Below are 23512 nucleotides of genomic sequence, written 5' to 3'. Positions count from 1 at the left end.
AAATTTGGCAAGGAGTATAAATTTTGGAATTAAAATAGCTATATATTTCCAAATTAAAACAATTAAACATTATTATGAAAGATGGGATAGTTTACTTCCACAAAACCTATGCTACATTTGATGACATTAAATATGATTGGAAATAGAGAATATTGTTGCAAAACTTAAAATGCATTATCAAACATGTCCTAACCTAGCTTAACTACCTTAAGACCAAAATCAATAAAACCTTCCATATTTTGGCCATTGTTATCCTGCCCTTAGTCAATGAAAGAGTATATTCTAGAGTGAAAGAGTATATAATCAATGAAAGAGCTCCAAAATTAACAAAACATTATACCTTGATCTATATATAATCAAAGAAAGAGCTCCAATAATATCCTCTTGATCTATAATCCCTTAGGAAATGTATTGTAGAAAACATAAAGAGGAAAAGTACCCAAATCTCTAGAAACCACACCGACATCAAGATTATGAAATTTGGGTAGATCTAAACTAACATATACTTTTTGATCACTTAAATGATTGTAAAACATGCTAGAACATAACGAACAAAGGTATGAATCAAGAAAATTTGGTTAAGAACAACTTCCACCAAGCACGTAAGACCCTAAAAGCTCATAAACAAACAAGAAAGATATAGATCAACCTTACAAACAAAGGTATTAAAATCAATGTCACATGTTGTACATTTTGACATTACTTCATCAAGGACTTGGATAGAGTCATAAAACCTCAAAAGGAACAAACCAAATGACCAACTAAATCCTATGTTGATCTAAAGTCACCATAATTGATCAATTAATTTTCTTCAAGATCAATCACAAATTTCTCCTAACCATTATAGTCAACCAACATCAAAAAAGTACAAGTATCTTAGAAATAAAGTCAATTATGAGAGAGAATATTCAGCTAAAAACCACAGGACTATCACTTGGGATCTAATTAAAAACCTAATTGTGATCCAAAATTAAAAAACACATAGACAACTTCTCTTGCTCAAGCATATTTGAAGAAAAATGAAAATCCAAGTGCAAAAAGCAAAAATTGAAGGGAAAGATTTAAATCTAAATTTAAAGATAGACTAAACAAATCAATCTCATCAATTCTAAGAGTAGAAAAGGCCCTAGGGTTCAAACCTTCTTCACTTCTTACTCAAGAACAACCACGAAAGGTCAACAACGATGGATGGCATCTAACAAAGGGTGGAATGATTTTTCCCATCCCTTTGACCTTTTCCTCCTCCTTTCGCTACTGTCTTTATCATTGCCATTATAAACATAGAAGCTCGTCGCATCATCTTCAAAACCAAGATCTCACCTTAATCTTCTTTATCGTTGTTGCTCTTGGAATCAAGACCACTTGTCATTGTCATCGAAATCATGAAGCCATTACCAGAAAAATGGCAGAAATCACATGGAAGCCAAAGAGGAGAGGATGATTTGGTTAGGGGCAATTTAGTCATTTACTTCTTAAACATATTGTCAGCAAAGGACCTATGTCATTCCCCAAATTCTAATCCTTATGAGTAATACATATTTTGCCTCAAGTCTTTTTGAACAATTTTTTCTTAAATTAAATTATAATCCTATTTTATATTTTAAATATTTAATCATATATTTTATTGATTAGTATTTATTAATAAAGATAAAATATTAAGAGTTTACAGTCCGATTTTATATTGACTTAAAAAATGTCATTCACAATAAAAATAATAGTAAGACAAAGTGATAACAACATGAACCGCCGTAACGTGGAAAATGGAAATGGAAGTCGTCGGACTCTCGGAGGTTTTAGGTCGGTTTCAGCCTTCAACCTGCTCCATCCCCTACGCGACACGTGTCCACAAAATCATTTACAAAATATAGAAAAACATTGCAAAAAAAAAAAAAAACTGTTCCTCTGTTTTTGCTTCATCCAGAATCAACGAGACCGCGCAAAGGTCCCCTTTTCTCATCACGAAAACTGAAAAGCCCAAAAAAATTAAAATATACAAAGCGAAACTTTGACAAGGTCTCATTCATATTAGGTGCTGTACTATAATCTTTGATGCCTTTGTGACCAAACTCTCCATTCCTGTTTCCGCCAAAATCAGTTTCTTCAGGTTCGCCCAATTCTCCCTCCTTCTCTTTTTTCTCCCTGGTTTCTGATTTCGAATGTTTAGGGTTTTGGGTTTCAGGATTTCTTCACGTTCTTCAGGTTTACGCAAATTTTGTTGGTAACAATTTTCAAAATTTTGTATCTTTTAACTCTTTTTTCGTTATATTTTTAATTCTATCTTTCTGTTGATTTTTTCCCTCAGCTTTTAATCGATACGTTTTATCTTATTTCGGTCGTCGATTTTTTTCCCACTGTGCTTTCAACGCAGCTAAGAACTGAAAATGTTGAATTCAAAATGTAAGATACGAAGTTTCTTTGTTTTTTTTTTTTGGGATGTTTTTTTGGGGGATGTTCTGTTTAGTCATGATTCGAGCACCTGCTGATGATCAAACCATTTTAGTTCCCTAAATCGTTGAGGGAGTTGAGGATGAAGGATTTCGAGTTGGAATGTAGTGGCACTATTGTTTGTGTTTTCTGTAATTGGTTTTAGTTATTAATTTACTAATTTGTCGACTTCCTTATAGGAATTATAAGATCATGGCGACTGCAACCATGGCTACTGCAGCCGGTGCAGCTGCTCTTTTATATTATACATTAAATCGGAAATTACAGTCGGATACAGAGAATGGAGATGAAGAAGAAAATGTTAGTTATTCATCCACTATGGTGCCCGTGGGGATAGACCGTGTTTCACATAGGTTAATCCAAGCCCCTGCTACGTGGTTAGAGACAATATCGACATTGTCAGAGACTCTAAGATTCACTTATTCCGAGACTCTTGGCAAGTGGCCAATTGGGGATTTGGCATTTGGTATAAGTTTTCTTCTGAAGAGGCAGGTAAGGAATACATACTTATTTGTTGGTGCTTTGGTGTTATCAACTAAAAGACATGAGAGAAATGTGGAAGGTTTTGTTTTCTTGTTCCCATCAACTAAGTAGTGAATATTTTTTATTTGGCTCCCTTCTGGCCACTGACCAAAATTGTTATTTGGATGTGAAAATAGTGCATATATATCTTAAGGAAAAACTATAACTGAATAATTGGAGAGCCAGTCTAAGGATCGTTATTTTGATAAAATAAAATAAAGAGTATGGCCTTTGACCATTGGCGGTTGATTCAGGTAGTTCCACACTTGTTCCCTTCCAGCAAAGTCTTGGGTTTAAGTATTGTGAATGGAGAAAATTGATGCTGGGAGAGTTTTACACTTATGTAGTCCAATTTGATTTGATCTACATTAGTCGGAGCTCAATGTGACTCCCAGAGTCTAGTGGGTACATCCCAAAAAAACTAGGGCCTTTGAAGAAATAATACAACCTTTGAAGAGAATTTTTTATATCATGGGTACTTCTTATCTTTTTGGTGTTTTCTCTTTGACTAACAAAAAGGATTATTGATGCAGGACATGAAGACATAGTTGTTATTTTTTTCTTTGTTGTTTAATGATATAATAATCATGTGGGATTTATGAATTCGTGGTTAGATTTTTAGGATTATTTAGGGTTTAATTAGGAATTACTAATAACAGCATTTGAGTCTAAGGATAGGATCAAGGTTGTCAAAGAGTTTAGGCTAACTTATAAATAGGATGATATGTGATACGGGCCAGCTGGCCCATCCCATTAAAGAATGTCAGGTGGAAGAGACATGGGCTAGAGGTCAGATGAAACTAGCTCATGCATTTACTGGGCACAGATTTTGCATTAGTGGACCCTTTTCTTGGACAATGAGGAGCTGTTCCTTTTTAACATTCTCAGCACGTTCAGTTTATTGCTTCTGTTTGTTATTGCAAATAATGTTCTGAGGCTTTGTATAACTGAGCATGATTAGTCTATAGGAGGTTGTTGATTGTTCTTAATTTCTCTTGGGAGGTTTAGTCCACTTCACACAGGTTACAGTGCTAGGGAATTGATGCATTAGATGCTCTATGCTGATACACTGATTCAGCGATACAATACTCTGTTATGCAATCCTTTGTATGAGTTTTTTTTTTTTTTTTTGAAGTAATCTTTTCAGGCTTCATAGAAATCGTAAAATAGATTTTTTACAAGTTTACCACTTTTAAGAGATAGCTGTTGAAATATAGTCATATTATGCTTGATAATTAAAATGCACTATTAACCAAGAAATTTATTAAAATTGTGCTAATTAAAAAAGTTTATCCATGTTCCATATTACGCAACATAGAAGTTCTAATAGTATTCATAAATAATTATTCAGCGTAACCAAATCTCAGAAACACAATCTTAAAAAATTTGATTATCATCGTGCCCATCATCTTCACTATATTAGCGTCATTATATTCTTCCTCAATGCCATTTGAAGTAAGTCCAAGTAGATTATCATAATTGAAATCAATCAAATGATTACTGATCTCTAGTACTAACACTTAAGAATTCTTATTTCTGATTGTACTTCTTGTGTGGACCTTTTGAAATAAAGGATAGCTTTGGGTTGTGGTTGTGATGCTTCTTTCTTCTGTGTTCTACTCTTCTTTTTTCCTTGAGTTAAATATATTTTAAATTTTAAAATTCTCTGTTATACATTGCAGGGCAACTTTCATGTTGAGAGCGTGTTTGGTGGTAAGGATAGTTTCCAGCTGAAAGGACCTGAGGTTACTGCTGAACTAAAATGTCTTTTGAACTTGTTGACACTCTGTTGGCATTTTCAAAGAAGCCATTCCCTTTGTTTCTGGAAGAAACTGGCTACAGTGAAGAGAATGTTCTCCTCCAAGAGCCAAAAGCAGGAGTAAGTTTTGCCCAAGTTTGTGGTGAAAACTGCTAATAACTTGATGCCTCTACTTTGTAATGAAATACTGATTACATTACTGAAGTTATTATTCTTATTTTCCTTTTGTGGGAGGATGAAAGACTTAATTGACCGGGGCCATTGTTTTAGAGGGAGGGGGAAATGGGATCAAAGGGAGATAGTTTGACTTATGAGGGGTTTTCTTTTTATATCTTGTTTTGGGGAGAAAAGAGCAGGAAGATGAACTGCATAGGGAGCTAGTTGCCTCATTACTGAAATTAGGCAATGTTTAAATGAAAAGGTAGTTTGAGTTTTTGTAACATGACTAGCAATTTAGTGTTTTATAACAATTTCTACATTCATTTGTTATGCAGATTTTGAAGCCAGCTTTTACGATAATAGCTGATCATGAGACAAGATGTTTTCTTTTGTTGATTCGTGGGACCCATAGTATCAAGGATACTTTAACTGCTGCTACAGGAGCTGTGGTACCATTTCATCATACTGTGGTGCAAGAGGGGGGTGTTAGTGATGTGGTTTTAGGTTATGCCCATTGTGGGATGGTTGCAGCTGCTCGTTGGATTGCAAAGCTTGCAATTCCTTGTCTTATTGAAGCACTTGATCGATACCCTGGCTATAAAGTAAAGGTAAATATATTTTCTTTAATACTACACTTTTCCTCCAACAATTCAATATGCATTTGCTGATTTGCTGGTCTTTTTTTGCCTTGTTTTATGTCAACATCATTTCCACAAACACGGGATTCTTTTGACTGATCAAACTTTCAAACATGAGCACATATGATAGATTATTATATCAACTTCTTGTTTTTTTTTTTAAATAGTTTCTATTGATCAGTGTTACGCTCTTAGTTGTGCATTGCTAGTGTTGATGAGAATATTATGGAAGGTTTGTTTGACACCAAAATCTTGTTTTGAACTTGAGGAACTTGACATTCAGAACTTAATCAAGATATTCAGAACTTAGTCAACCAGAAAATGGCTGATCCGAACTCTTGTTTATAGGATAGAAGAGTAAAATAGAGACAAAATCACCAACCACCATGCCTGATCTAAACACTCTAGTAATTACAGAACTGAAAAATGGAAAGAAAAGGAAATAGAAATGACAGTCCTGACTTTCAGGGTGTCAGAGACCCACACACCTTCCACTTGCTCCAGAACTTGGGTCCTTGGCCATTGGGCTTTTAGTCCCACTGCTCTGATCATCTTGCCTTAACTTTGTACGGGGAAAAATTCTAGGCCTTGCTCTGCTTTAAACAAATTTGACAGGCCCTCTAGGCTCATTGAAATCCTGAGTATAAAGTTTAATTTCACTTGACCTGGATTTTGTCAGTCTAACTTTAAGCACCAGATGCCTTAGCATGGAGTTTCTTCAGATTTTGGATTGCCTTTTTAAAGTTCTTTTTGTGTAGATCGTAGGGCACTCCTTGGGGGGAGGCACTGCTGCACTTCTCACATATATATTAAGAGAGCGAAAAGAATTGTTTGAGACTACATGTGTTACATTTGCTCCAGGTTTGCCAGCTTTAGTATGATTCAGGTTATTTGTAGGTCTCAAATTTCAGGGATATTATAAAAAGGCACAGCTTGAAACTAAGTGCTTGTTACATGTGCAGCTGCTTGTATGACGTGGGAGTTGGCTGACTCGGGAAATAGTTTTATCACTTCTGTTATAAATGGAGCTGATTTGGTGCCTACGTTCTCAGCTGCTTCTGTGGATGACTTGCGGGTTGAGGTGGTGAATGTTACCCTTAGTTTGGTTTTGGTCTTTTTATCAGAGTTGTGTGAGTGCTTTTTGGGTTATAATTAATGGTTTGTGTCAGCATGAGCAGAGCTCTAGAGTGATGTGGACAGTATTATTATTATTATTATTTTAATATAAAGTAGTCTATAAATATTCTTCTGAATCATGATATTTGTGTTTTGCATACTACGTTTTTGGCTAGAATGGTTCGTGGTGTATTGAAGTTATTATCTTGATTGGCAGGTGACCGCTTCAGCATGGATAAATGACTTGAGAAATCAAATTGAGCAAACAAGAATACTCAGTACTGTCTATCGTTCTGCTACAGCATTGGGCTCTCGTCTCCCATCCATTGCCACTGCTAAGGCAAAAGTTGCTGGGGCTGGGGCCATTTTACGACCTGTTTCAAATGGTACCCAGGTATTCTTCTTTACACAATTTGGTTTGATTTCGCCTTTTACCACCAGTTACCATGAAACTGTTCGATGCTTTGTCATAAACTGCCTTTTTTTGTACAGCCGGTAATTTGAGCGGGCTGAGCTTATTTGGATCGAGTTTAAAATATTCTATCATATAGAAAGCCCATATAGCCAAGCCTAACTCTAATCTCTTGAGCTTTCGGGTTTGTTCGGATTTGCCTAAATACCTGAATTATTAAATAACTTATTATATTTTATTTTTTATTTTTTATCTAATTTCAGTTTTTATTTAAAAAATTAATATTTTCAATTTTTATATTATTTTATTAATAATAAAAAAGGAATTCAGGTATTTGGACTTGGCCCGGATTTCTTTGCATTTATTTGGGCAGCCCCGAATAAAGCTTGAAATAAAGAAATTTTTTAAACTTCCAAGCTTTGTCTTAAGATTTTTCGGACTTATTCGGGCTAGCCTATCAAGTTTAGCCTCAATTACTGCCTCTACCTTTTTTTAAAGGATTTTGATCTTTTTGTTTGTTTGCCTTTTGGGTCTGGGATCACTCCTTGAATGTGAAGTCCTACCTCTACACACTTTGTCATAAGCTTAGCTTGCAAGAATTAAGTATTATCCCTCTAATTCTCTTCTAATGTTGGAGGTTGATTTTTCAGTCTAAAATTGTGAAGTGTCATTAATTTTTTTTTTAATTTCTGTTTGATCTGAATATTGAACGACTCCAGGTTGTGATGAGGAGAGCCAGGAGTATGGCTCATGCAGCATGGAGACGTCCACCTATTAACTTGTCCTCTTGGTCATGCATGGGACCCCGTCGGCGACCATCGGGTACCCATTTGAATTCCAAAGAATCAGGAAGCTCTCCTAGATCTTCAGCGTCTGGTAATGCCGAGAGTTCTGATCCACTTTTGTCTCCCAATAAGGGCATGAATATGATCGCTGTTCAGAACATGGACCTTCCTATATCTTCAAGTGTAGGAGGGTGGTCTTCTGAAATTGAATGCTCTTGTGCTGATAGAATGAGTCCAGATGCTGAGGGTAATGTTGATCTCAATGACAGTGATGACATTATGGAACATGAAACGCGTGAGGATAAAATGAGTGAGGTGGAACTGTGGCAACAACTAGAGCATGAACTGTATGACGCAAACGAAGGCGAGGAGGCTGATGTGATAAAGGAGATAAGGGAAGAAGAAGCAGCCATGGCAGAAACAACCGATGGCCAAACCCAGAGCTCGGCACTAGAAATGAAAGAAGTTCACAGGTTCTTCCCTGCTGGAAAGATTATGCATATTGTTACCCTCCACTCTGATGATGCAAGTAGGGAAAATGATAGTAGTTCAGGTAATAGCCAGCCAGATGAGACTAAGATTGGGATTTTCCTAACCTCAAGATCCCTGTACAGTAAACTGAGACTTTCACAGACCATGATTAGCGATCACTTCATGCCGGTTTATAGAAGGCAGATTGAAAGGCTAATAGAAGAACTTGAGGAGGAAGAATCTAATAAAGAGGATCACAGAACTCGAGAGGCTGTATAATAGGCAAGGAAACCATGGTTAGATTTGTATATTTGGTCCGTACAACATGGCATTGGGTGTGTTTTTGTTCCCACGGCAAACTAAGGAAGAGCAGTTTTCTTATGCTGGTTCTGTCCCCAATCACCATGATGAGAGCTTCTGAATCTGAATTTATCAATGATCGGTCTGATGAAAAATGGACATCGGCTGCTTTAGAAACTGATGTAGGTCAGTTGGGGAGGAGAAATTGAAAATGATTCTCCCGAGTTTCAACTTGTAAAGAGCGAGTGGTGAAGTAGTAAACTGAGCAGAGAGGAGGTTAAATTGAGTCATTCTAATCTGAATGAATAATCTGATATGTTCCCTCGCATTTAACTGGTGCATGCAGGCAGTGGTCATGGAGTTGTAACTTTTACCTTTTTTACCGGTACGGAGCTTCAATGTTAAGGCAATAAAGAATAGTCCCAGATGAACAACAAAGAGGTTCTGAGGCTGCATCTAAATATGCAAAGATTATAGTTAATCGATGTTGCTCAACTAACCAGTTCATCAAAGCCCATGGGAGTGTCTCTGGTTCAACAGTGAACGAACATCCGCATCCGAAAATTGAAATTTTCTTGGTGGATGACAAAATTTAGAAGATATTGCATATGATTACGAGCCAACGCCAGTTTAATCATTCATTCTAGTGCTCCTGCCCAAAATTTCAAATGCAACAAACAATTTAATAATACTTTTTTAAAAATAATAGTTGGGCTGAGTGGTAGATAAAGTTGAAGGGTTGAACATTGCTCATAAAGGAAAAAAAAAAAATTATGTTGAGAAAACCGTATCAAATCAGACCTGTTCATGCTTGAATATAATATTTTAGTATTAGAATCAGATTGTTTATAATAGTGAATGTTGGGTTTTAATAGGACAGTAAGGGCATAAAGTTGGAGTAGTAGTAAAGATGAGAATGTTACGATGGATGTGCAGATATATACGTAAAGATAAAATTTAAAATGAGCACGTATGTGAAAAAGTGAGAGTAGCATCTATTGAGAAAAAAATGGTAGAAAAGCGGTTGAGATAGTTTTGGGCATATACAAAGAAGATCACAGGAGGCACTAGTGAAAAAAATAGAACACATAACTTTGAGTCGATTAAGAGGGGTAGAGGAAGGCCTGAAAGTACATTTTGAAAGTTGTTGAACGCGATCTCTTAATTAATAATATTTTTAAAAACTTGATAAATGATATAGTACAATAGTATCTTGTAATCTATGTAATCGATTTCACCTAATGAGATAAAAGTTTGTTGTTGTTGTTGGACATTAGATTAAAAAAGACGCTATATGTGAGTATATGATATGGTTTTGGGTAAATCATGGAGGGCATGGTTGATTAGTTGATTACTAGGCTGAGTCTATACATCGAAGAGGAAGCTTTAGTTTTGTTCTAATTTAAAAAAAAAAAACTATATTTTGTAAACTAATTTTTTAAAATTATTTTCAAAAAAAAATAAAACAAAAATATTTGATTATGTTAATTTAAAAAAATTAGAGTTAAAAGTACCCAACAGTGATAGTTGTCTGTGGCTAATGAGGATGAACTATAGTAATGATTCAATGTAGTTTACCATAGTCAAATGCAATTTGCTTCAAAAGTAAAAATATTCTAAAATGTTTCTATTTTTCCTTTTAAAAAATAAACGATGAGAATAGTTTTCAAAATATTTAAATCCAAAAAGCTTACTCAAATAATTTTTTTTTATTTTAAAAATGGGAAACACTTATAGACAAGCTCTACATATTACATGCTCATTTGATCATTTCTATTGAAGAAACAAAAATATATTTTTAAAAACAAGTTTTGGATTCAGTCATGTATATATGCATTACAAAAATCAAAAGAAAAACCAAATTATTCTTATTCTTACTATTATTCTATTAAAAAACAAAACGCAGAAGACTTAAAGCATAGGGTTAAGGAGGAGGTTTGAAATCTGCAGTGCATCAGTGCGACGTGGAGGTGGATTTTCATATTAAAAGAAGACAAATGAAAGTGGGGACAAAAGATGTCTGATGATTTGACCCATCATTTACAGGTTCAACGTGTCTTTTTAATCATCCACTCAGGTCTGATATTATATTATATCCATGTGTATGCGTGTGGCATGCAAATCTTTAATTTGGACAAAATTGATGAGCTGATCATACATAAGCTTTTTGTGTCAATTATCTTCATCCAAAATACATCAAATCCATCATCACCACTCTCCAACTTCCAATGATACTCTTAACAAATTTTGGCTGCTTTGCAAATGTTAATTATCACCTTATTTGAAACTCATTCAGATTCCTTTTACAATTTCGAAAACGCCATTTCGACAAATTGTTGGCGTCAGTATAATCGGAGTCGGCTGCTAATGTTTGCAATGCAAGTCGTCCAAACATTTGATTTTAACTCAGTTCATGGCCCTGATTATGTACTTAGATACATTCTTTTCTGTGTACTCTATGTAGTTTGAGGAAATAATTATGTTGTGTCATGTCTTATGAATAATTTCACTTGACAAAATTTATAACAACCGTACACTTTATATATATACATGAACAGTTATATTTCATGGCTTATTTTACAAACTCTATACGGTGCACGAAAAATTTATCTAATTATATGTCTTTTGAGTTTTGACACAACTATTTATGTTTGGATACTACAAGACTAAATTTAAGTATCATCAAACCAATTTAAAAGTAAATCTTTAAGGTTTTTTTTCCCCATCCATGACATTTGAACTCTTAACCTCTTATTTGAGGAATAGTTATGCATATTATTCTTTTTATATAAAAAATTTAAGTGTTTTTACCAAAAAAAAAAATTTAAGCGAGTTGGGGTGTGAAGTCTTATTGTTAAACTTGGTTTTGCTAAATAGTTACCAATGTTTATCAAATATCACTTTATTAAAAATATTGTTGCAATTAGTGAACATCTCAAAATTTAGCAAATATGATTACAAAACCTCTTCTAGAAATTAAGTTCCAGTATTTCTTGTATTTATTAGTTGGTATTTGTAGCACTTAATTGTCTTTTAGAACTAATTGACAATGATAAATAATATTAAATTTGAAACCAATATAAGGGCATGCCTTCAAATTTAAAAAATACTTATATATTGCTATCAACAAAACACGTACTAATATCGATAGTGAGATTTGATCTTATAACCTTATGGGTTAAAGTGAAAAAAATGCTTACCAATTAGACTAATTTTTATTGACTAATTATGTATATTAATTAAGTTATTAAGAAAACAACTTCTCTTTTTTGGGTATTTACTATTTATTGTTGATTAAGTTAGTGTGTGTTGTTGTGTTGGTCACTTATTAGTTATTGGAAAGCTTTAATGATTGGGAAAATTATAATTTAATAATCAGAGAATCTCCATTATTGAATGATTTAAAATTTTAAAATTATGTTGACAAATTCAAAGATTAAGAATTTAAAATATATTTGAAAATTGTAATTTATGATTGCATGTTGTAACTTATTGTGATAAGACATTTCAAAATAACTAGCGTCACACATAAAATGATAAAATGCACGGGATTTGAACCTGACAGCACGATGTTTTTGAAAAATAAAAACAGAAAAGGTCAGTAAGACAGGTGAATAGTAGTATATATCTAATAATTATTTTAAAAAATTATAATAATTGTATGTTGATAAATATTTCATTTTATTACAAAATCTTAACTGTAATCCTTGGATAATAAATATATTTGATTTTGACTAATGGATCTAGTAGAAGAAACTAATTTCTTATAATTTGATAAATTAAAATTTAAATCTTTATTAAAAGATGTGCTTATATTTTTTTCCCGGCCGTACCTCGAATAAAATTATTTTTAATAAAAAATATTTATAAATAATATATATATATATATTTGATTTATTACTTTTTCTTTGCAAATTGATAGAAAGAGAGAGAACAAGCGATTATTGACATTGAAAGCATATGTCTAGAAAAGTGGACATATATTATGAATTTACCAATTAATTAATTAATCATTAACATGATAATGTGTGACACATAAGTCATGATGATCCAATTAGTATGCTTATTAATTATTTAATATTTAGCTACAGCCTTAGAACATGCATGCTGGAAACAAATTAAATTGGCAATATATAGTTGACCTTAATTAGCCAAGCATATATACCTTGGCAAAGACAATAAAAAAGAATTTAGGCAACTTTTACTCTTATTTTCCAGTTTTAAATTAATTAGTTTGAAAATGTTTATGAGTACAATATAATAATTGAATGTCAAAGAGCTGGCTCCATTGATGAAAAAGATTTAAAAAAAAAAATTTAAAAGGCTTTCATCATTATCATGCTCACACTAATTTTCACGCCAAATCAAAATACTGAAAAAAGACGCATAATCGTTTAAAAACCGGGGAAAAATCCTTCAATTATATCCAGAGGCAATAAAAGGAAACCATTGAAGTTTTTCTAAACTAATTATTTGAATTTTTGAATATAAAACAAATGTAATACACTGAAACTAGCATGTGGATATATCTGTTCAATTATCTTCAATATGGATTCTATTTATCTTGTTTTGTATGCACTCCTCTTTTTTTTTTGTTGAATTATATTATGCACAACTAATTTATCTGCATAAATTATTCTCAAACAAGCATGAAGGGGCTAATGTCCCCCCCCCCCCCCCAAAACAAAACAAAAAAAAAAAAGACGCTATAAATCTAATAACATGAAATCCTCATAGTCCGCAGGTAAAAATATTTTTACTATATATTTTTTATTGAAAACAACCCACAGGTAAAAAGATAAATATAGGTCCGCAGGTAAAAAGATAAATATATTTTGAGTGATTTACTTTAGGTATGTAGAATCAAATCTAAGAACTACTCAAAAAACTTATTTACAATCAAAGATCAATAAAAAAATGAATTGTTGTTAAAATGAAAATATGGACTTTTTTTTTTAAATGTGACTTTTTACTAATCCTTGTCTCCAAATAAGTCTTTTTAGTAATCCTTCAATGTGATTCCTCTTTTTTTTTTTAACATGTGGATATTTGTGTGTATATGAATTATGGTTACGTATATCGATTGCTAAAATAATTTCTCAGGCATAAATTAATTTCAGGTGAAATATAATATTCGCCGTATTTTTATGCAGCACATGCGGATGCCTTATAGCTTTGTCCAGTATAGCAATTTGCCAGTGAAAACACGTGAATAGGTGTGATATGAGATCTACTCTTTTTTAATTTACGGAGAAAATGAATCAAGAGATTCCGCCGAAAATAAATAAATATATATATATATATATATATATATATATTAGAGAAGTACAGCTTTTTTCCTTAACAAACCACTTGATATGGTCACATTAGAGTCTTACTAAGTTGAATTTGAGCCAGGTCGGGTCCCAAACAGGGATAACGTTTTCAAAAAAAAAAAAAAAAACTAATAACTGGACAACTGAAAAATATCCAACTTTTTAAAAAGTTATTTTTTTCAGCAAACCAAGCAAATGGGAGTCAGTTTCAGATGGGGTAAAATCCCATATGTGTTGCTCAAACATAACATCCTAGACATGTGACGATGTGAATGATAGAAGACATATTCCTTTTTTTTTAAAAAAAAAAAAACCTACCCCTATTTATCTCTAATAATAATGTCTGAATATGATCCGATCTCGATAATGTCAGAAATAGGATATTGTAAAAAAAATCTAGTTAATCCCATAATGAAGTTGGGATGGCAAAGTAATATATGGTCCATTGGTTAATTATAAGTTGATCAAAGCACATAGAACACTGACTTGGATATGTATGTGTGCGTGTATGGTTATGGATGGTGCCATGGTGGAGGGTAGTCGATTCTTGGGCTCCGTTTTGTGATAAGAAATCGAATCCAACCCAGGGATTCACTACCAACACTATAGATATAATATTCTCTTATTCTTCCACATCTATAACACTATATATTCATTCCAATTTATATTCCATTTCCAAACAAAATCAAGTCATTTTGTAGAAAAAATCAAAGCTGAGCGAAGACAATCGATTTTTGGAACTCTACTCTCAAAAATACATGAATATTCAACATCTCTGGCAAAAAAATCGAACCAAACTAAAACACCTAATAGGCTTTAAATAGCCAAAATACAACCAGATGTGACTAGGCCAAAAAAATCAAAAACAAACAAGACATTACAACCTTATTGAACTTCCAGACTGGTATGCAAGCCCAAATAAAGAATATACACAATATACATTTTAACATTCAACACTTCCCTTCAAGTTAGACCTGAAGAGGTTGAGGTGCCTAGCGTGCTGAACATCTATTCATGTGCTTTTCGGCTAAGAGCTTTGGTTAAAATGTTTGCCTGCTGTTCTCCAGGCACGACATGGTTTAAACTGATCAGCCTAGTCTGTAGTTTTTCCCGTACAAAGTGGCAATTGATCTTAATATGCTTTGTTCTTTCTTGATAAATAGGGTTTGAAGCAATTTGAATTGCAACTTTACTATCATAATGAATGCACACAAGTGTTAAGTCATAAACGTGCAATCTTTAAGCAAACCAGTGAACCATACAACTTCAAACACAACACTGCCTATAACCTAATATTCTGCCTCAGCAGATGATCTTAAAACTGTATTTGCTTTTTAGATTTCCATGAGATAATGGCCCTACCTAATTTTACTAGGTATCTTGTAACTGATTTATGAGATTTTGGGCATAAGGCCCAATCAAAATCACAAAATCCTTCCAATACCATGTTTCCTGAAGAAGGAAATAAAAGACCTTTACCTGGATCCTTTTTAAGATATTTTATAGTATTTAATGCTGCCTTAAAATGTGATTTTCTTGGATTGCTAATGAATTGACTCAACAATTGGACGGTATAGCTTATATCAAGCCTAATGTTGGTTAAATACAATAGTTTTCCAATCAGGCATCTGTATCTAGTGGGATCACTTAATATATCATCTTTCTCCCCCTATTTAGGTTCAATATAGAGTTTCAAACCAGGATTGATGGGAACATTTCTTGGTTTTGAGGCCCCTAAACCAGTAGCAACTATCAAGTCTAAAGTATATTTTCTTGGGTTTCTTTATTCCTTCTTGGCTATTTCCAGTGATTACAAGATCATCAACATAGGCCAAAACAATAATAAACTCATCTTTATTTTTCTTAGTAAATAATGAACAATCATATTTACTTTGAACAAAACCTCCAAAAATCAAAGCTTCACATAATTTTATGTTCAATTGTCTAGCTGCCTATTTTAAGCTATAAAGAGATTTAGTCAATTTACAACCCTTTTCTACCCCTCTTTACTAAATCCTAATGGGATTTTCATATAGACTTCTTCATCTAAGTCTCCTTGAAGAAATGCATTATCGACATCTATTTGAATTATGTACCAATTATGATGTGTGGCAAGAGCTAAGACTGAACGAACAGTTGTCATTTTGACAACTGGAGAAAAGGTTTCAATATAATCTATTCCTTACTATTGACTAAAACCTTTAGCCACTAACCTTGCTTTTAACTTATTTAGGGTTTTATCAGCATTATATTTCTTTTTGAAAACCTTCTTACAGCCTATAGGTTTCTTTCCTGGGGGTAAATCTACTATTTCCCAAGTCTTATTATTTTCCAAAGCTCTTATCTCATCTTGCATTGCCTTAATCCACCTTTGATCTTTGATTACCTCCTCAAAGGTATCAAGTTCATTAATATCATCTGTTAAAGCTATGAACTCCTTATATGATTTAGAAATATTTGCATCATTAACACTATGTTGTATAGGATACAGAATCTTTATTTCCTTTCTTGTCTATTTTATTGATAAAATCTTATATCTAAACAATCATAATCTCTAAGCCAACCATGAGTTTTTCTCTCTCTAACAGGTCTGTGATTATCTAAGTTACCATCAATTTCACTACCTAAATCAGTATTGTTATTAGGCATATTGTTACTGTTATCAAATTCAGTCAAGGGTTCATTATTTGGATGTAAGATAGAATCAAATGGAATAATAGGATTAAAATATCATCAAATACAAAGGGATCTTGTGAGCGTACCTGTTCCTGTTGACTTTCAGTGCATAGTTGTTTTGAAAAAGGGAATTCATTTTCAAGGAAAATAACATCACGGTTAACAAATATATCATCATTCTCAATATCATAAGGGATTTATCCCTTTTGATTGTTTGGATATCCTAGGAAAACACACTTAACAGATCTGACTTGAATTTCTCTAACCTCCTTAGGATTTTAGCATAGGCTAAGCAACCAAAAACTTTCATATTTGAAATGCCAGGCTGCCTCTTATATAATATTTCAAATGATGTCTTATAATCCATCACTTTAAAGGAAGATTCTATTGATAATATAAATAGAATTTCTAACAGCATCTCCCTAAAACTAAATTGGCGTATTGGCATAAAACATTAAACTATGAGAGACCTCTAATATATGCTGATATTTTCTTTCTACGACTCCATTTGTTGTGGAGTATGAACATAAGATGTTTCATGAATGATTTCATTTTTAACAAAATATACAGAGGTATCACGATTTACAAATTTAGTCCCATTATCAGTTTAGATTCATTTAATCTTGGTAGAGAATTGATTTGTTATAAGGAAAACAAATTGTTTTAGATAATATAATGTCTCATGTTTATTATGCATAAGATAGATCCAAGTAGTTCAAGAATCATCAACTATAGTGAGGTAAAACTTATAGCCTTGATGAGTAGAGTGTTTATAAGGACCCCAAATATTAGTATGAAGCAAATAAAAGCAAAAAAAGTTTTTATATGACTGGAAGGAAATGACAACTGAGTTTGTTTTGCTTTAAAGCAAATGTCATAGCTAGATGAATTAACAGAAGACAACTTGTCTTGCAAAGGAATAACATGTCTAAGAACAGAATCTGAGGGATGTCCTAATCTCAAATGCTAGATATTATTGTCAACAACAGTGTTATTGGTATGATTACTTGATGATGAACTAGAGCCCTTATCAATCAAATATAGACTAGAATCAACTTTACCAATCATCTTGGTTTTGCCACTGAAGAGATCCTGTAACAAACATACATTAGGGAAAAAGGAAACAACATAATGCTAGTCTTTTGTTAACCGAGAGATTGATATCAAGTCATAGCATATTCTAGGTGCGTATAGAACATTTCTCAAAACAATACTATCAAATATTCTAACACTATCAATGTGTGTAATAGTGAGTTTATCAGCATTTAAAATTTTTATTTTAAGTGGATGTCCATTGTATTCATGATAAGTGTCAAAATAGGACAATTTACTCTAACATGGTAGGAAGCTCCTGAATATAATAGCTAGTGTGGTTGTAATTTAAGTGTAGAAATGTGAGAAATTGAATAGAAGTCCAAACCTGAGGGTTTATTCAAATCATTGGCATCAAACTCCCCCCACTGAAACTGACTTAACTGAGAGAGACTAAATTTCTTTCTTTAAATTTTCAATTATCTTCTCGTAATTGTTCAGGGATAGGTGTTGGTGATCAAACAAAGCCTCTTGTTGAGGTTTGGATGAGTTGTGTGAACTGGAACTTTCAATTTGGTTCACTCAACTGAGTAGGCTCCCTCGTCCTTTCCCTCCTTGAAAGTTGATAAGGAACCCCATAATGTAGAAGCAGTTGTCCCTTATATGGCCTTTTTGATGGCAGTAAGAGCATTCATCAGATGAGTTGCTCCTGCCTCTGCCTCCCCTTCCAAACCTTCCACGACCCCTTGTAGTTAGAGAAGCAGAATAGTTAGATGTTGGAAGGGAAGATGTGATGGAGCATTGTACTTCCTATTGAGAGACCATCAATACGCTTGATTAACCGATGGTAGGGGTTCATGAGTAAAATTTAGCTTCTAGTAGATTGATAGGAATCATTAAGGCCCATGAGAAATTGGAATAGCTTTTGCTGTTGAATGTTCTTCACATATTCAACCGAAGAAGGACATTTACATGTGGGTAGTGGAACAATGATGGAAAATTCTTCCCATAATTCTTTTAGTTTTGTAAAGTAAATTGAGACGCTTGTACCTCCTTGAGTAAGTGTGTTGATGAACCGATGCAGACTATAAATTTTGGTTCCATCGATTACATCAAATCACTTACAAAGATCATTCTAGACATCTTGAGCGTTTTCGGAGAAGGTTATACTGGCTGTTATTTCTTTGGGGACCAAATTGATTAACCAAGATAGGACGACAGTTATTGCACTGATCCCATTAGCCTTGAAGAAGCTCATTCTGTGATTCTTTCTTGCAAAACTCGTTGATGAGCTCGATCTTATTCTTTGCCTTAAGAGCCATTATGATGGCACGGCTCCAAATGGTGTAATCAGTGTGATCGGTAAGTGGCTGAGGAACCAAGGTCAAGGCTTAGGTGTCTGAGGGATGAAGATAAAGGGGGTGGTTCATGTCGATGGAGGAAGTAGAGGATCATGTATAGTCAAAGTCTCTCACGATAAAACTTAGGAGAAAAGTTTGGGTGAGGATTGGTGATTTTTATAGAGATGAACGATAATGGCAGACACGATGATGGAGATGCAGAGTGATGACACGGTGAAGAAGGGGGATGAAAAATCAAGAATGGGAAAATATTAGGTTTAGAATAATGAAGCACAAATGGATCGGGTCGGTGAACTGACCTGACTCTGGTACCATGTAGGAAAATCAAAGCTGAGTGGAGATAATCAGTTTCTAGAACTCCACTCTCAAAAATACATGAATATTCATCATCTCTGGTCAAAAAAATCGAACCAAACTAAAACATCTAGTAGGCTTTAAATAGCCAAAAAACAACCTGATGTGACTGAACCAAAAAAACCAAAAACAAAATAAGACACTACAACATTATTAGACTTCCAAACTGGTACGCAGGTCCAAATAAAGAATATACACATCATACACTTTAACTTTCAACACATTTACTCTTAATTTTTAATAAATTAAGATTCGGAGTTTCTAGGTATGGTTAGAAATTAGGATGAATTACGAATGGTACATAGCGTGAATGGCGAGTGAATCCAAATAAACAAATATATGTGAATGTGTGGTTGGACTTTGATTTGAGGGGAGTGGTTGTCACATCTGGAATATAAGAATCATATCTTTGAATAATTTTGCCACATCAATTATTCACCCTTCTTTTCCCTTTCGGACCAAAAGATTATTTTCATTTTAATTATCATCATCATCATCTTCTTCTTCTTCTTCTTGCTGCCAGCACGCACGTAGAATTATCGATGTGTGATCACAATATATACAAGCTTTAATTTGATACTTCGATTTCATTCCAAACTTTGCAATCAGGAACCTGATTCAATCTAACCCACCACCACCACTATATACCCATAATTATTGGCCTCTGTGACCTGGACCAATTTACCCAACTTATTCTTATTCTTATTACTATTATTTTGGGTCCTGAAAGCTCAACTAATAGAAGCGCTGGACTTAAATTTTCTTTCTTTCTTTCTTTTTTTGTACTTTTTTTACTCATAAATGAATAGAATGGGTAACATGAGCCAATCCTAACTATATAAATTGAAAAAAATATGAATTAGGTCGAGTTAAGTTTAACCCATGTTCTTGTGGTTAGAAAAATCACAATCCAACTCTAATCCTTAAAGGTTGATAGGTTGAATGGATTAACTAGCAAATCTTTTTTTATCCAATTTTTTTTCATGATTTAAAAAAAATACACCTAAATCACAATAAGTTCTGTTCCTTCATGATTTATTCTAGATATACTAATATTAACCCATAATATTTGTACAAAATATATGAATGGAGCCTACCAAACTAAGCCTTACCCATCAATTTATCAAAATCATGTGGTTCAACTCTTTTTATTTCCTTTGTTCTATTTTTTTAAAAATAATATGGGTTAAACTAGTCAAACTTAATCCATATGATTCATAAGTTATCTTGTCTAGGCGCAAAAATCTTGTTTTTATTTGGGGTCAAAATTTTCCCAACCCAACCTTTATTAATTATGATTGGTTATTTAAGTCAATTCATATAACAAAACTCATATGATCGGCTTTATTCAATGACTCTTTTATTTACTAATTTGGTTTGATATAGCTGATCTTCTCTGATTTGTGTTTTTAAAATATATTAAGTCATAATTTAGTAATTTCTTTTAAGGATAAACCCTCCATGTTGAACCTTTTACATATTATTTGAATTTGAATAAACAGTTCTGATTATCCAAAGAGTTCCTTTTTCCCCCCTCCGTAAAAATGGTGAGTACGTAAAAACATATGATGATTATATTTTGAGAGTGTGCCATAAAGACATTTGATTTCAATAATAAGCGATATATATAATAATGATAAAATAAATATGTCATGTGAGGTTTCTTTTTTCCTCTCTTGACTTTGATGCGCTTATCATCGTATCTCCCTTCAATTATTTTTCTGACCGCTTTATTAATCTTTTTTTTCCCCCGATGAAACCGCTTTTATTAATCTTGCTAATTGATTTATAAAACTGTGTCTGTTGTGAAATATTGTTTAAAACTCTATTAATTAAGATGGTATCTAGAATAAATTCCTTGACCATGATTAGATATAGTCCACGAAATCAATTCGTTTTATAATATGCCTGGTTATTAGCAGGTTTGATTTTCTGCTTTATTGAGGTGGCCGAACATGAAGTTTATAAAAAATACTACTGCACTATTTGGTAAGTTGGCTTTATATATGTATGCATGGATGTTTTTGAAAGTAGAATTAATCTATTTTATTATTTTTAGATAGACTAGATCAATATAATATATTATATATTTTTGAATTATAGCTAGCATGGGTGAGGTATGGATAGCATGTAGGTTCAAAATCTCCTAATGTAAAAAAATCACTTGTTAAGAATGTTAATTTTCTAGTTAATTAATAAAAAAACGTAGATATTATATTTTTTATTAGAAAATGTAAAAATCCATAGATAATGTGACACATATTCATTTAAAAATCATGCACTTTATGCTTATAATAAAGTAAGTCCAATATACTAATTAAAATTCTTAATCTTTTTGATGGAGTGTAAAATTCATAAGAGATGGGCTAGCAAAGGAACTACTACTAACGTGTAATCTCTTTTGGGCAATGTTATTAGTTTTTACTCAAAAAAAAAAATCTTAATCCTTTGATGAAGTGTAAAATTGCCCAAATTTCTGGCTTCAGAGAGTTGCTAGTTATAGTGATTAACTCGAACTTCTAATATTTACCTATATTTATACATCTTAATGTTTTAAAATTATGAAAAACATTGTATTATTTATGTGAAATATAGTTTTATAAATAGTACTAGCCTTGTCGTGTGTTTGTTATTTTTATTACCTGCCATGAGAAAACTGTTAATTTTTCTTTTATTGAAAAAAAATTAGTTCCAGTCGAATTTAATGTTGATGAAATCATCATGTTAATATTTATTTGTAATAATCAGATCCATCAAATTATTTTCATTATCCAATTTTGGTAAAACCATGAAGAAAGAAAGAAAGAAACATGCCATACTGAGCGCATGAGCATTGACTCATAAGTTGTCCCTTGTAAAGGCCTTCCTTTTCCGAACTAGCAGCCACGCGAAAATGTCCAGTTGTTGAAACCACGACAGTAATATGAACTCTCTTTTTTAAAATAAAAAAGGGGAAAAAATCATCATTGTGATTTTTATAATCAAAGGCCCATTTCAACAGTACTGTATTGTACCAATAAGTCGTTTTAGTGCAAATCAAATTGAGGAAGCTGCTTTTATCAGCAACAAGTCCTGCAAGTTGCTCCTTCCTCATGACATGGCATTTACTTCCACACACACGCCTCCTTCAAGTTGCTTCTTTCACAAAAGAATTTTGTCTGGCCAAAAATAATATTAAAATTACATATACTATGTGTTTTTTTAAGAGGTTTCCCAATAAAAATAAAATAAAAAAATTAGGACTTGTTTAGTTTTTGTTTTTAAAACAAAAAAAATTAAAAAACTTGTTTGAATAAGTATTTTAAATTTAGTTATTTCTAAAATTATAACAAAAAAATAAAAATATTTTAAAAATATTTCATTTTATTTTTCTTGTTTTCAAAATGCGTTGCATTTGATTATAAAAAAATATAGCTATTAAAAATATAATTATTTTGATAATGATTATTATAAGTCATTATTGAAAATAACTGATTTTTAAATTTAAAACTTTCTACATAGTAAAAATATTTTTTATTTTTAAAAATTATATTATAAAAGAGTTTTTTAAAAAAAAAAAATGAAATAAAAATTAAACATTCTCTTATTTTCATGGCTTGACGATAAAACTTTATAATCATTCTTCTAATTATACTTGGGAGAAAAATGAAAGCAGAATTTGCTTTCATAAATTGATTATGGCATGGTGCTTAGCTTGCAATCCTAATCAACAGCCTAAAATTCACAAATTGCTCTAAAAAAAAGGTAAAAATACTCATAAAGTAGTCAGCCACAAATACTTAGTATTCTAAAGTGATGAAAAGAATAAAAATACCCAAATGTTATATGAGTGGGTGCAAAAATAATCAGATCGTTAACTTTAATCGTTTAAATGCTGACCGGGCATGCCACGTATCAGCTTTTGCTGACGTGGATTAATAAAGGAACAAAAATACCCATGAAGTCATCGGTCAGAAGCAAAAATATCGACAAAGTCGTAGGTTAGGAACAAAAATACTCATAACGTTATCAGAGTTGGTGAAAAAGTAACCAATCTATCCAATCCCTTAAATGTTGACCGTTTAGTTGATGCCTAAGTAGAAGTTGAGTAACTTTTGTTGATGTAGACAAAAAATATTCCTGGATAAAATTCTCTAGAGGTTAATTGGTTATTATATGAATGTTATG

General features: G+C 32.6%; 1 pseudogene; it reads left to right on the top strand.

Moving 5' to 3' along the window:
• Positions 1-1923: 1923 nt before the first annotated feature.
• Positions 1924-9119, top strand: LOC129289443 (uncharacterized; annotated as a pseudogene).
• Positions 9120-23512: the final 14393 nt, after the last annotated feature.

The sequence above is a fragment of the Prosopis cineraria genome, unplaced genomic scaffold (genome assembly GCF_029017545.1).
Source record: "Prosopis cineraria cultivar Desert tree isolate PC_DT_omini unplaced genomic scaffold, ASM2901754v1 PC12, whole genome shotgun sequence".
Lineage (NCBI taxonomy): Eukaryota > Viridiplantae > Streptophyta > Magnoliopsida > Fabales > Fabaceae > Prosopis > Prosopis cineraria.
Note: the sequence above shows the minus strand (reverse complement) of the source record. Positions and strands in the feature narration are given on the sequence as shown.